Source organism: Lathamus discolor, chromosome 4 (genome assembly GCF_037157495.1).
Source record: "Lathamus discolor isolate bLatDis1 chromosome 4, bLatDis1.hap1, whole genome shotgun sequence".
NCBI classification, from domain to species: domain Eukaryota; kingdom Metazoa; phylum Chordata; class Aves; order Psittaciformes; family Psittacidae; genus Lathamus; species Lathamus discolor.
In genome coordinates this window covers 11,657,311-11,670,566 of record NC_088887.1, presented here as the reverse complement: position 1 = coordinate 11,670,566, position 13,256 = coordinate 11,657,311, and the positions used below count along the sequence as shown (strand labels likewise).

The 13,256-nt window shown below is 42.6% G+C and overlaps 1 protein-coding gene across 16 annotated transcripts in view; it reads right to left on the bottom strand.

The window, feature by feature from the left end:
* Nucleotides 1–13,256, bottom strand: part of ZBTB20 (zinc finger and BTB domain containing 20) — a 490,951-nt gene that overhangs the window by 180,050 nt on the left and 297,645 nt on the right. The window contains exon 6 of one of the 16 annotated variants that reach the window (XM_065676353.1): nucleotides 11,220–11,336. The exons of 14 other annotated variants lie outside the window; for them this stretch is intronic. The gene's annotated coding sequence lies outside the window, so the exon portion shown is untranslated. Of the gene's footprint in view, nucleotides 1–11,219; nucleotides 11,507–13,256 lie in introns of those variants that run through there. One more of the 16 variants, XM_065676363.1, reaches the window with a different exon arrangement.

The window sequence follows — 13,256 nt, the reverse complement described above, 5'->3', positions numbered from 1 at the left end:
GCGTATCCCGGGCAATGCAAACACTGTCTCCTCCACGATCACCTCACATGGCAGCCACCACTAACAACACTTTCTTGGGAGATTTGTCTCTTTTCTTTAGGAATAGAAAAAGGAAGCTAAAACTTGTAAAGCACAGCAACACTTCGTGTGAGCATGTTAGGAAAGGAGCGCGCTGGGCAATTTTCTAACACTGCAAGGCTAGGACACTTTTTTTTCCAATGAGCCTTTGTCATTTTGACTAAACGAACAGACTGAGAAGACACAACGAAGTCTTATGACTCGTCTGAAGTTACACAATAGCCTTCCCTCTGTCTCCTTTTGTAAGTACTAGAATAACTAAGTCTTGTCCCTGTTCTCTTCAAATGCCAATGTTACAACAGCCATCCCACCAGTTCCATAAACTCTGTACCATCTCCAAGACTGGGATAACAGAGGTGGGCAAAAATCTGGAAGTACTGATGGTTACATGAAACTTAGCACAGAATAGAATAGAATGGGACACACAGAATAGCATTTGCAAGAGAATGAATAGGAATAAAGGTGTTACAGAATTAAAGTTAGGTCTGAAATGGACCTTGTTAGCTCTCCCTCACGTGGGTTAGGACAGTATCAAAGGCCATCTCCTTTGTCTCATCTAGTCTCTTTGACTGTTACCATATACCTTCCATCAGTTAATTAATCTTCTGTACTTGTGTCTGATTACTGTTGCCTACCTCCCGTATTTTTCTTTCCTTTCCTCAACGTGCATGGGTGTGCATACATCAGAGATCACAACTGAGTTGCACAACCCCCTGCTTGTTAAAAGTCCCACCTCTTCTGCTAACTTACTGCACTCTTAATGAAAAGGGCAGGAGGAAGCTGCCAGGATTCATTCTTCCCCCTCTCTCCTTCTCTCTCCCTCTCTTTTTTTTCAAATGGCACAAATGTCAAACTTTCTAAAAGGATGTTTGGCATAGCTGAGTTCAGTCGTGTAACGTACAAAGTCGGTATGATCAAAAGGTTGCAGGGCTGCCCACTGCTAAAGAAGAGGGGAAAAAAAAAGAAACAGGGATCTCTTCTGAAGTGTTAAAGAATGTGCGAGCCAACTGTTGCCACTGGAAACACTATGTCTATTAGCAGCAGTGGTGGGTCTGAAGCACGAAAACCTAGGTTTGGATTCCAGCTTCTCCAAAATGCAGGGCTGTTCTGATCGAATTTTCCACTCATGAAGAAACAGGGACAGACATAGCTATGGAACTGAAGACTTTTATTCTTTGTGCTTTGCATCTTTATACGGAAAATGACTGTATCTACGTGGACATAATAGTTGTTTTTGTAGTCAAAGTTGCTGAAACCAATCAGAACACAGATTCACACATCAAAAATATGTGATCTCTCTGGTGGTTTTATACTGTTACCTCTCACAAGAATAAGTATTTTCATTCTTATTCTACACAGTGACAAATAGGACAAATTATTCCTCCCTTCTGCATTATGATTTCACTTGGCAACTGGTCTGCAACTGTACGGCACCTCATGATTGCTAAACTGCACATTCACATCTTCCACTACATTTCTGATGCAATGCTTCTGCTTTTATTCAGCCGTCCCATTTGATCCACTTTGCTGAGTCCTTGTGAAAATGTGCATGTCTTCTTACCCAACATCAAAGAACACCCCAGGTATTCCACTGGCTCCTGCAAAATGCCTGCACTCATAGTGGCCTGAGAACTGGTGGTCAGAATACTCATCATGAAGAGTCTTTCCATGAGCTGAGACAGAGTTTCCCTTCCAAAAGATAACCCCAAAAATGTAGGTAGAAAAGCTCATCATCAATATCCATTTAATAGAAAAATCTTAATTATAGATAGCTTTCAGTCCCAGAACAGTAGACGGGAACTTGAGATTAATTCCCCCTATGACAAAGTATGTGAACAATAACCAGAATTTGTAATCAATACCCAGAGGAAAGAGCATCCAAATTGTAACAGGGATTTGGGATTCATTCCCAGAGGGCGTAATATATGATTTGGAACAGGTAGACTGGGATTAATTTTTGATTATGAAATATTTGAACAGCAATTTTCAACTTTTAATGAAGAGAGGATGTGGACACCACAATTAATATCATTTCTAAGTCTCTCCATATTTCAAGACACAGATGACAGATCACAAACAGCTGTTCGGGTCATACACAAGTTAGTGTGGGAGTGCCACCTAAAGGGAAGTGCACTAGGATAGGACTCTGGAGAGAGGCAGGCAAAGACCAGAGTTGCACTTTTCCCATTTCTAATAAAACTTACTTATTGCGAATTCCGCATTAGAAGTAATTATTCTGTGTTTGCTGACTTTCCATGGATAATTGTAAGTCAGAAAACATTGATATGGGAACACGGCTTTTCTCTTACACAGGGAAAAAATATAAAGGTGTTCAAAGGAGAAATAATGCTCACTCTGAAGGAAAATTTCAAAATAGGAGTGCTCAAGGCAAAATATATAGAACCTCTCCATGTCCTGGGGGAGGAATACAACCCAAATTTCCAAAGTTCCTTAGAATGTAATAAACAGCTAATTATTTGCCTAGAATAAAGATAACAAGCGGGCTGTGAATCTTACCCTTTTCAGTTATTTCTACAAAAATAATTTACTTTGTTTTCCTCACAGGCCAATGAGTAATTTTAATGATTATGAGCTGCATCTGTAGCCATGTAAGACAAGGTAAATTTCCTCTATCTGCATATTTTGCCATTTATGAGTTAAACGTAACAAGCTGATGTTTCAGGATGCAGACTGCTCATCGCAGGGTTCGGAAAACCTGGCCCCATGTCCAGCATTTGGTATTGCTCAGTTGGGTGGATGCTGTATCCAGAGAAGGAATGTCCTGTCCTGAAACAACTGATGGTTGTTGCTTCAGAAGCAAGAGTAAAGATGAGATGAACAAAAAGCCTGCTTCAGCTTAACAAATTCTTTGTTCCTATTTTATCTTTTTGACCTTGTAAAATATCTTAAAAGATGCTCTGAATTTCTGAAATTGAAGATTTACCTCTTCCATTTTACATGTGCTATGTAAAACTTCCGAGTCTTCCACTGAAAAGAGAGAAGCCCACTGGGGTTCCCTATAGGGCCATCCATCTCCCTTTAAGCCCTCAGACCCACATCTACCAAGGGATCATTTCCTAAGCCTCCAAAATTATATATAAGTATGCTGTCTCTGCCAGACCCTATTAATCATAAACTTCTTCTCATTTCATTTCAGTATTAAACTCATCTTGTTCAAATCTCTAATTTTCCACACTGACAGAGGAGTTCTCTATACATCATTCAGCTCTATTTCCTAGATACGTTCAGAATTACAAAATCCATTCAAGCCCATCTGATCTCTTCTCACTAAACCTTCTGCCTTCCCTGACTGACAGAGAAGAATTAGCCTTCCTCCTGTCAAGTATATGTCTTTTCCCCACAAAAGTATGCGAAAACACATCCAAATACAGCCAATGACTCAGCTTGCCCTTGTACTTGTGTCTTTGCTCCACAGAGCAGTCAATTTTATGGAGCAGCAAGTCCCACTGATATAATATCAGACAGATTACTAATATTTGTGAAGTAAAAACAGCTGTAGCATTCCCTACACGGCAGGGTACCACACGCTGAAAGCAGCAATACGGATGAAGCGGTACCACCGACACCCCTCATTCTAGTGGAGGCAGGAAGTCTCACAATGAAGTCACGCTACGGAGCGACAGTGCTGAGCCTAATACATCACAGGTCATTTTAAGTCATTAAAAAGTAAAAATTGCCAACCACAATTATCCTCAGTGATCCTATCTAATATTAAACCCAGATGCAGATCTCAGGGTTGGGAAGAAAGAGTGCTTCAGATATTCTCTCTTCTTTCCCTGCTGCAGCAATGTCATCCATCTCATTTCTAACCCAATGCCACAGCTTCTCTCCGGTTTTACAAAGACAGGACTATGCCAGCAAAACAAACGATGGTACTGCTGTAGCAAACAGGAAACAGGACCAAAAGAGCACTCAAGCCCCTCTTTGTGTTTTGTTTCTTTTTTGGTGAACCAGACATCCAGCAGAAATGAAGTTATCTCCCCTAGAAGATAGGTGCCACGAGAAGTTTGGTGCTTCATAGTGGGAACAGCCCCATTTCTCACCAAGGCCCAGTTATCACTGCTCAAAGAGGCTATGGCTCCCAAGCAGCAAGCTTCATCCCCACAACGTGACTTGGGGACCTGCAGAGCCCTCCACTCCTACATTCACATGCAGGCTTCTCTAGCTCTTCTGGCAAGCTAATCAAAGCAGCTTTGGCAGGGGACTCGGAGTCAGACAGACTCCATCAGGACATGGTGTTATATTAGTCATCTCACCAGTTTCTGCCTCAGTATCCCCAAGTGTGAATTAGTTTTTGGCACCTACAAGTTAAGAGGTCGGTAGCTTTAGAAGCACTGTCTGGTAGACAGACAGATCAATATTTCATTTTAAAGAACACTCCCTATTCTACTATAGTTTTGCTGATTTGAAAGAAAACAGACTCTGTTGCAGTATTTTTTGACTAAAAATCTCTAGAAGAAATCGTTACAGACTTTTATAACCAGAATCTGGAAGGGTGTCCCATTGTAATATTTTCAAAGAGAAGTTGTGCAGGCAGTATGTATGTGCATATGGTGTTTATGAATTGTTTTTTAACTTTAGATATTTTATTCATTTTTCCACATGGTACAAGTAGAACACACATCTTTGTTGGACAGACACCAATACAGTATCATAGCTTTAGATTTCAAGCACTCAAGACTCGGTGGGACAAAAGGCTACCCTATCTTCATGCCAGGACATCACGTCCTGAAATTAGGATGCATGCCATCAGGCAGTCAATATCTCACTGAAGATACTCAGCCCTCGATACATTCAGTTATGCTAAATGAAGGAAACTGTAACCACTTCCAGTTATTCCATACAGAGATAAGGACCATGAGAACTCTGTGTCTTGGCATACAACATCCTATTTTGATTTCACTGTGTTGTGGGATCTGCTGTTATCCACAGTTTGTGGACTTCATTTTTTTTCTCACTTGCAGTATGCACACAGCCAGCACAGTAACTTTAGTCATAACAAGGTTCAGAAGTCCATAAAGCAGATGGAAGTGGGTAAGGAATGGCACAAAAAGACCTGGCTAGAGTTTTTTAGGACAGAAGCAGAAGGAGAAGAGATGCTACTGATTCCTGCATCCCTAGCCCTCACAGCCAGCAACAGAGTTCAAAAATCACTTCTCCCATTTATACTGTGTGTGTGTGTGTGTGTGTGTGTGTGTGTATAAGCTGCTCTCACAGATTCATAGAGAATACTGAAAGCATATTCTCTAGGATAACTGCCGATCCAGACTCGGCGTAGTTTGTTGCTCAAAGCAGATGAAATGCAAGTGTGAACAGCTTACCTTCAGAGCAGAAAAGTCTACCCTGCTACTGCAGACTGCCATGTCTAATAGCTATATAAACCTTGTTTATTTAATTTCAAAGCTGCCGTTTCATTTAAGCCGTACCATGGTCTCAGGAATCAAAGGACAGTGGCATTTAAGAAGGAGAGGCAATGATTTAACTGATTTTCCAGAAAAAACCTAGGTCCAAGAGCAAATTAAAGTTTCCTTTAAAAAGAATGGAAATACTAATAAATAACTGAGTGCTTTTTCTAACCTACATGGTGAGCTGTCATTCTGTTAAATGAAATGTAAGAAGGGACAAAATGGTTCAGATAAAATAAATAAATATTAATTCCATTCCCACTGGTAATTTAACACCTATCTCCTACCCCAAGGTCTCGGAATCAGTGAGAATAAAAAACACTTCTTTCCCACTATCTAGAACAAAATAAGGATACGGGAAACAAAGATTAGCTTTCACAGGAACTTGAGCTGCTTTGGTTTTCAGAGAGCCAAATTAAAATGCCTACACTGGGTATCTATGGTGCACAAAACTAATGATTCTTGTCCATTGTCCTAATGAAAAGTCTCTTCCTGTGCCTTAAATTTGAGGTTTCTTGACAAGCTCTAATGAATGGTTAACCTCGCTTTCCTGATAAAAAGCAAATGCTCCCTGACTTCACTCTTGTCTTGAAACAAGCCCATATGGATGAAATGTGTGAACTTCTGTCAATGCGGCTGCTGCTCTGTGCATTATTAAATGTTAATACAAAAAAGGGGGATTTTTTTTTCCTGCTTAGGTGCATCAGGTCTTACCACAGGGATGTTCAACTCTGTTCTCCCATGCATGGATGTGGGGCAGCGCTGAGCCCTCTCCCTGCTCCTGTCCCTTGCCCTGCACTGCCAACAGCACTATGGGGCAGCCCTGGGGCTGCAGGGACCGATCTAGCGAGCCTCGGTATAAATAGGAGACGTGCTGTAGCCTTATGGCTCGCAGGTGGCACAGTGCATTCATCTTCACATTTGCCAGGGTGGATATCTACAGCTTATGAGTAGGAAAGGTCAGGTATGTCAGCTATGATGGCAACAAACAGCCTCACTAGTGAGCACGGGCATATTCACCTTTTGCTGCTCTCAGCCAGAGCCCTTAAAGTGCTATCTCCACGCATGGTCCCACATGGGCTTGGGGCTCCCGCTCCCTCCCCTGGCTGTCAGGAAGGCGCATCGATGGCGAGGGTGGTGGATAATGCTGGTATTTTGGAACCACTCTCTTCCATAGCCACTGAAGAGACTTTTATTTATAGGCATAGGGACGAAAACATGAAGTATGTACGTGGGGGCCCGTGGGGGGAGGGCCGGTTACTGCCAGGCAGTAATTTCAGTCTGAAGTTCCTATGACTTAAATAGCCACTTGAGCTCTGCTCTTGCAGTTTATGATGTCAATAGAACCCCTAAATGAAATTACAGCCTTCTGATACGCAGCGGGGTAGCTTTTCTTCACCGTGTAATATACACGGGCAGGAGAAATTGCACTATACGCAGAGTTTCACTAAAGCAGAGTTTATCATAAGAATGTTCCCTCGAAAACATGATTAGGCTTCTTGTTTGCTGGATAACACATCTAATGAATCAGGGTATGTGTGATAGCCATGTTTTGTGAACGCAGACATATACCCTGAGGTGAACTGGGCACTCCACCGCCTCAAAGCACCAGCTATTTCATTTCCACCGTAATTTGCACCTGCTTTGTTTTGCCAGCAGCACAGACCCATGCTAGCTCTGGAACTCGCCTCGGTTCCAGGAACTGGAAGCTTGCACAGAGGAAAAAACAAACAAGGCAGCAACGGGGGGATCTATGAGCTGTATTTACAGGCTTTTTTTTCAGCATGCCTGAGCCTGGCTAAATCTGATCAAGTTTTCCTTTCCAGCAGCCCTGTGAGGGCAGGAAAAGAGTATTTCCATTCTACAGGTGGGTAAGGGAGACACACATAGAGGTAACGATCACACAGCAATGAGCCTGGGATACAGATTCAGGCCTCCTAAAGCCTATTCCTTTTCCTTCCATTCTCATTATGTTATTCACCCATCCCCCCTTCCCAAGCCAGGACAGGAAGAAAAACCTAAAAAACCTTCATATCACCATTCATGCACCTATCTCTTCAACTAAGGGAACAGAACCATACAATGGTTTGGGTTGGAAAGGACCTTAAGATCATTCAGTTCCAACCCCTTGCCATGGGCAGAGACACCTCGCACTAAACCATAACTTACTTGTTCAAATGTTCCATGTCACGACTCTGCAACTGGTAATTTGCGATCTGTGATTAGTGGCTGCTTTACCTCAGGAGCTTGCACATCCCTTTTACTTTCACAACTTTCCCTATGGTTCAAAATCAAGTTTCACTTTCTTTTCTGATTAACAGGAAGGGGAATTAGTGCTGTTTCATTGTTGTGACCCTGGAAAACAAGCTGCTGGTCAACTTTTAGGAAAGAAAGGCCTAGAATATACAGTAAGAAAAAAAACCTCAAGCCATAAAATGAGGCAGCTTTTTTAAAGTACTTTTCATGCAAAAATCATCTCTGGATGTAGCTTCAGTTCTTCTACTTCTGAAGTGTCCCAGTATCTATGAATCTATGTACCTTTATCATTACATCCTTTTCTATGCTTTGTTCTTGTCTGATGCAGTTAACAGTCACAGAACAACAACCGTATCACATCAAACAAAACTGTTGCACAGAAAACAGTGGTTTTCATTCTGCTACATAAATATATATTTTCTTCCCCCAGAGTATAAACTGGTGGTTTGAACACAAGTGAAAGTCTACCATTTTCTCTTCTCTGGTGTCAGGCAACAAATGACACTTTTCACACTTTATCTAGCGGTAAATAAGGGAGGTTTAATTTGTCAGTGCATGTAAAGCGCTTTGAGATCAGTAGTTGGAAGGGATGCTGTAAATAAAATGGCTACTGCTGGGGGCAAACAGTGCATCTATACAAGAACGACCGTATGTATTAATTCCAATTTTTTAAAGCAACTATGGCAAACTATTACACAATAGACAAAGAAGCTACTACTAATGAGGCAATTTATCACCTTACCATCCCAGGGTTCTTAAACAGACGATTAAAATATGATTTGAAATGGCAGATAGCCATCCTAATGATTTTAGACCATAGACAAGCCATTATAACCTTGTACTACATTCCATAAGCAGGTTATACCGTTATGGTATAAAGAAAGTGCCTATTTTCTCCACATCGCTGTACCTAAATACCAGTGAAGACAAGTTCCCTTGCTACCACAGAGACTTAGGGAGTAAATACATTAATTGAATAATTTAAGCATCGAGAGGTTTGCAGCAACACAGAGACTCTTAAAGAAAGAGACTGAACATTGTTTTGCCTTCTTAGTGAAAGTTGCCGGAGTGACAGCCCTTGCCTTCAGTATATCCAGAGAACAAGTGTTATACAGGCAGAAGTTTGAAGTTTCAGACATTTAGCGCTGTGCTTTGAGAACTTTCCATTTCAGAAGTACTTATGTCTTTCAGACTTACACTGCCTGGAGGGAGAAAGTAAATCAGAGATAAGCTTCAAAGATCAGACCCAAAAGTGTGTGTGGGCGTTCAGTATAGCCCATTTAGAGAAAAGAAAAAAATCCATTATGTTTCTATCTGTGATGTGAACTGCCTGAAAGTTTGGGATGTTCTGATCTGTCAGCTGCTTTGAGTACACTGCAGAAAGGTGATGCAACAGACGAGTCGGGATCTTAACATCAATTTAGTCAAAAGCTGGGACCATTCGGATTGGGGCTTTGATGTACGTAAAGGTTATTTCTATGTGTATGTAAGACTCTTCACTGAGAGGATAAGCCAACTTAATTGCAGGTTTTGTTAAAAGCTGGTGATTTAGTTTCGGTTCAGAGAGAGGTTCCACAGCACCAGGGAATGAAGAGAAAGAGCTAACCCTCACTGCTCAGTGCTGAAAAGGGTCTGCAGTCAACTTATGGTTATGTATACGTTAAAAAGAGGCGTTCACAGTTCTGTATGGTTCTAACGCAAAACCAGATGAAACGCAGAGGTTTTGTCTATCTCCAACTTAAAGCTTTCAGGCTTTCTGAAACTTCAGGCTGAAACTGAAGCCGAGGGAGGGACTGAGAACCCCACGTGGATTGTAACCAGCAGAAACACTTGCAAAAATTGCCAAGCAGTAAAACCACCAAATCTTGCATGACTTTACTTACTGGTTATAAGAAACAGCAAGTACTTTAATTTGGGTTGGAGGCGATTTGATACTGAGAGCTCAGTTCTGAAGTCAACGTCAAAGCCACCAGTAATTCCAGTGAAAGATCATTCAGTGCCAGCCTTTACGTGCTGTCCTCAGGACTTACACTGGGCATGAAACCAGGGAAAAGGTGAACAGACTTGTCCATATGTCACAGGTGACCAGCAGCATTTTGAGCGGGGCTGTCTCCCTGGGGGCCAGAAAGATGCTCTTGCTGAATGAATCCAACTCAGAAGCAAGGAAAGGGTGAGGAGAATGCTTCCTAGCTAACACCTCATGGCAGATACGCTGGTACCATTGAACATCTCATTCTTTTTGCCAGGGATGTGTTTCAAAGCACAGGATAATACCTCAAAAACCAAATACTTTGACTGCCACCATGTTTCTTACATGCCTACTTTGTTAAGAGTTGAAGACATTAGTCAAGAAATGACTTGTTTCTTCGAGCCAGATAATATGAGAGATGATGAAGGATGAATGGAACAGCCCACACACAGCCCTGACCTCCTTTAGCAATACAGCAGTAAAAGATTAACAGAAGTGATATATTCAACAGAGCAGGAGAGGCCAAAAGGAGACAATCTGGGCCTGAAACTAGAGATGCACATCCTACTCCTTTTTCTTTCACTGGCTTTCCTAGGCGACCATGAGCAAACCAGTGCAGTTTTCTATGCCTCAGCTTCCCTATCCAACAGCTGGAAATAACTCTGCAAAAGTACCTTGATGTTGGCTGAGACACCCTATTCGTTAAACATCCAAGATTTTGTACATGAAGTTCTCCAAAGTATTTCTTTTTTTGTGATCCCCAGTTCCCCATACAGACACAAAGACAACAGGAGGGAAGCAAGAGAGTTAAAACCAATAATAATAATAAAATAAAAAAAGTTTAAAAATCCGACCCTTTCCTCAAATGGACCAGCAGCCTGTAAACCAACTAGTTCTTCCTATTCCCAGCGGTGGCTTCCACAGAAGCATTTTCTTTTACTATGCATCCACTGTAGAGTTTCTTTTCTGCTTGGCTGGGCAATCAGGTATTCAGAGCATAATGTAAATGCTCAGAACACAGAGGCATGAAAACTTGCCAGACAGAAACTCCAAGCGCAGGATTAACATTTCTCCCCCCCGCCCCAATGCCGCTCTCCCATGCTCCCCCCGCCCCCCCATTCCCGTCTCACCCAGCCCTCTTTCCCCATGCCCCCCCCCCGCTGCATCTCCATCTCGGCCGCGGGTGCCGAGCCTGACCCCCACCGGCGGCTGCGGGGAGGCCGAGCCGGGCTCAGCCCCAATGCCCGGGGGGTGCGGGAGGTCCCCTGCCCTCGGCTCGGCAGCCTCTGCTCCAAGCTCCATCCTCCTCTGTGCTTGTTGCTGGTTTTGTTTTTATATATTAAGGAAAAAAAAAAAAAGAGAAAAAAAAAAAGGGCAAAACACAACAACAAAAAAAGAAAAAAAAAAAAATCTCTTTATTTCCTGCTTCGCCGCAGCGGCCCCGAGAATAGAAGCCTTGACACATCAAATTCTGGGAGCTCACCACTCACCAGGGCTGCGGTTCCTGGTCCAAGCGGTGACGAAGGAGAATCACCTCACAGTCTCTGGAGAGTGGCAGGGCTTGGCTGCGAAGCGCGCCCTGCGCCGATGGGCTTTTTGAGTTCTCTCTGTTCCAGGGTGAGTGCCGAGGCAGAGAATTAGGGAGGGGAGAGGTGGGAAGGAAAATCACTGGAGCCTCTTACGATCAAACTTCCACTAAGCAAGAGGAAATGTCTTATAAATAAACAACAGCAAGAGAAACAAAAAAATCCACCCCGTCCTGCCAGAGGAATGTACATTATTGTCTCTCGACGGAAAACTTTACACCACACCAGAAAAGCAAGAAAGCAGCCATGTCTCCTGAAGCTACCCTCTCTTGGGGGGGGGGGGGGGGGGGGGGGAAGAAGGCAGGGAGGGGAGGGAAAAGAGGAGGGCAACACGAACTTAAAAAAAAACATAATATTGGGAAGTTTGTGCCATTTCCCACTAGGCAAACAAAACTGTCCGGATTCAACAGATGTCACTAGTCCAAGGTTTCACGCAGTGCTAAATTTCCTTAGATCTGATCATCGCTCGGCCATTAGGACACATTCAGAGAGGAAGTTCAAGGCAAGGGGAAGGAGGAGAAGGTCACAGCATATAGATGCGTGCATATGCATCTATATGTATGTATGTACGTGTATATTTATGCACAACACGGACATTTTATGATGACTATTTATAGGAATATTTTTACTGATATATTTTAAAACCCGAGGCACGTGAAATTCTCTTCTCTTGTACCTCCCTGTAATTTTTTAGCTTTGGGGCCTGGAGTTCCAAATCCTGCCTTCTCATCTCACAAGACTGCAACTGTAGTCTACTTAAAGCTAACGTTATCATACTGCAGCTCACAAGTGACATGAGTTCAGTGATTTCAGTGCAGTCCCTATGCTTTGCAAAAAAACCTATCGCCTGTTTTGGCACAAGGCAAGGCAAATAGCAGTCTCTTCATGAGGAACTACAGATGGCAATTGAAAGAGTAATTCAAAGAATTTATCAAGCACATTTGGAGACCTAGAATTGGGGATGGCCCGAGTCTACAAGAAACCAAGATGCTACAAGTCGTTATTAAGGAGCTTATTAAACCTGCCTCTCATGTAGAGCATTGGAAGCTCACAGATAGCGGATGATAACGAAGGTGCTTGGCGATGTTGTGTTTTGGTTCATGACCAGTGAAGCAGAGTACACCAGGTGAGGACCTACTTCAGAGAAGCAGGGCAAAAGACCAAAAAGTTCATGAGAAATGCCCTGCTAGTCTCAACCTGCACTTTTATTTCTAGGGCACGCTTCCATTTGAGACAGAGCTGCAATACTGAATGTGCAGAGCACCCACCCCAAAACCCAGCTTCCCAAATCTAAGAAAAATTGCCTAATCTGTCAAATTCCTGAGCACTACTGTATTTGTGAGGCACAAACGAAAACATGTTTTTTAAACTAATTAGTTTTACATCTGTGTGTTCTTTGCTGGCGAAGCAATGCTGTCACAGACTCCTGTTAGCAACAATCAGTCTACCATGCAGGTGGATAAGGCAGAGACAAGCTGAAGATTGAAGTATGGTTGGAAATAAAAGCAGAGAGCCTTTAATGCAAAATTTATAGTAAATCACAGCTCCTTCAGGCTCAGATCTTTTGGGGAAGCTATTGATAAGGCTTTTCTAGACCTACATTACCAAGGTGATCTTAATAAAGTAAAAGAAGGAAGCGTTTTTGAGAGACTTCTTAAGACAGAACAGTATTAGTGACATTACTGATACAGCACTGTGAAAAGGGGGGGAGAATCTGATTTTACCAGACTAAGCAGCAGCTTGTAAATCTGCCCATCTACTCATCTGTGGTGATACCAGAGGTCCCAAGCCTGAAAGGACGCTGGGCAACAGAGAGAAGCTGTCAGCTGATCTGACCTCACCAAGAACTGCTTTGCTCGCTTACAGATCAGCCCATAGTTCACCCTTCACTACCTGTATGCTTACTAGCATTGCCAGAAATACTTAAGAAAATTGAGGCAA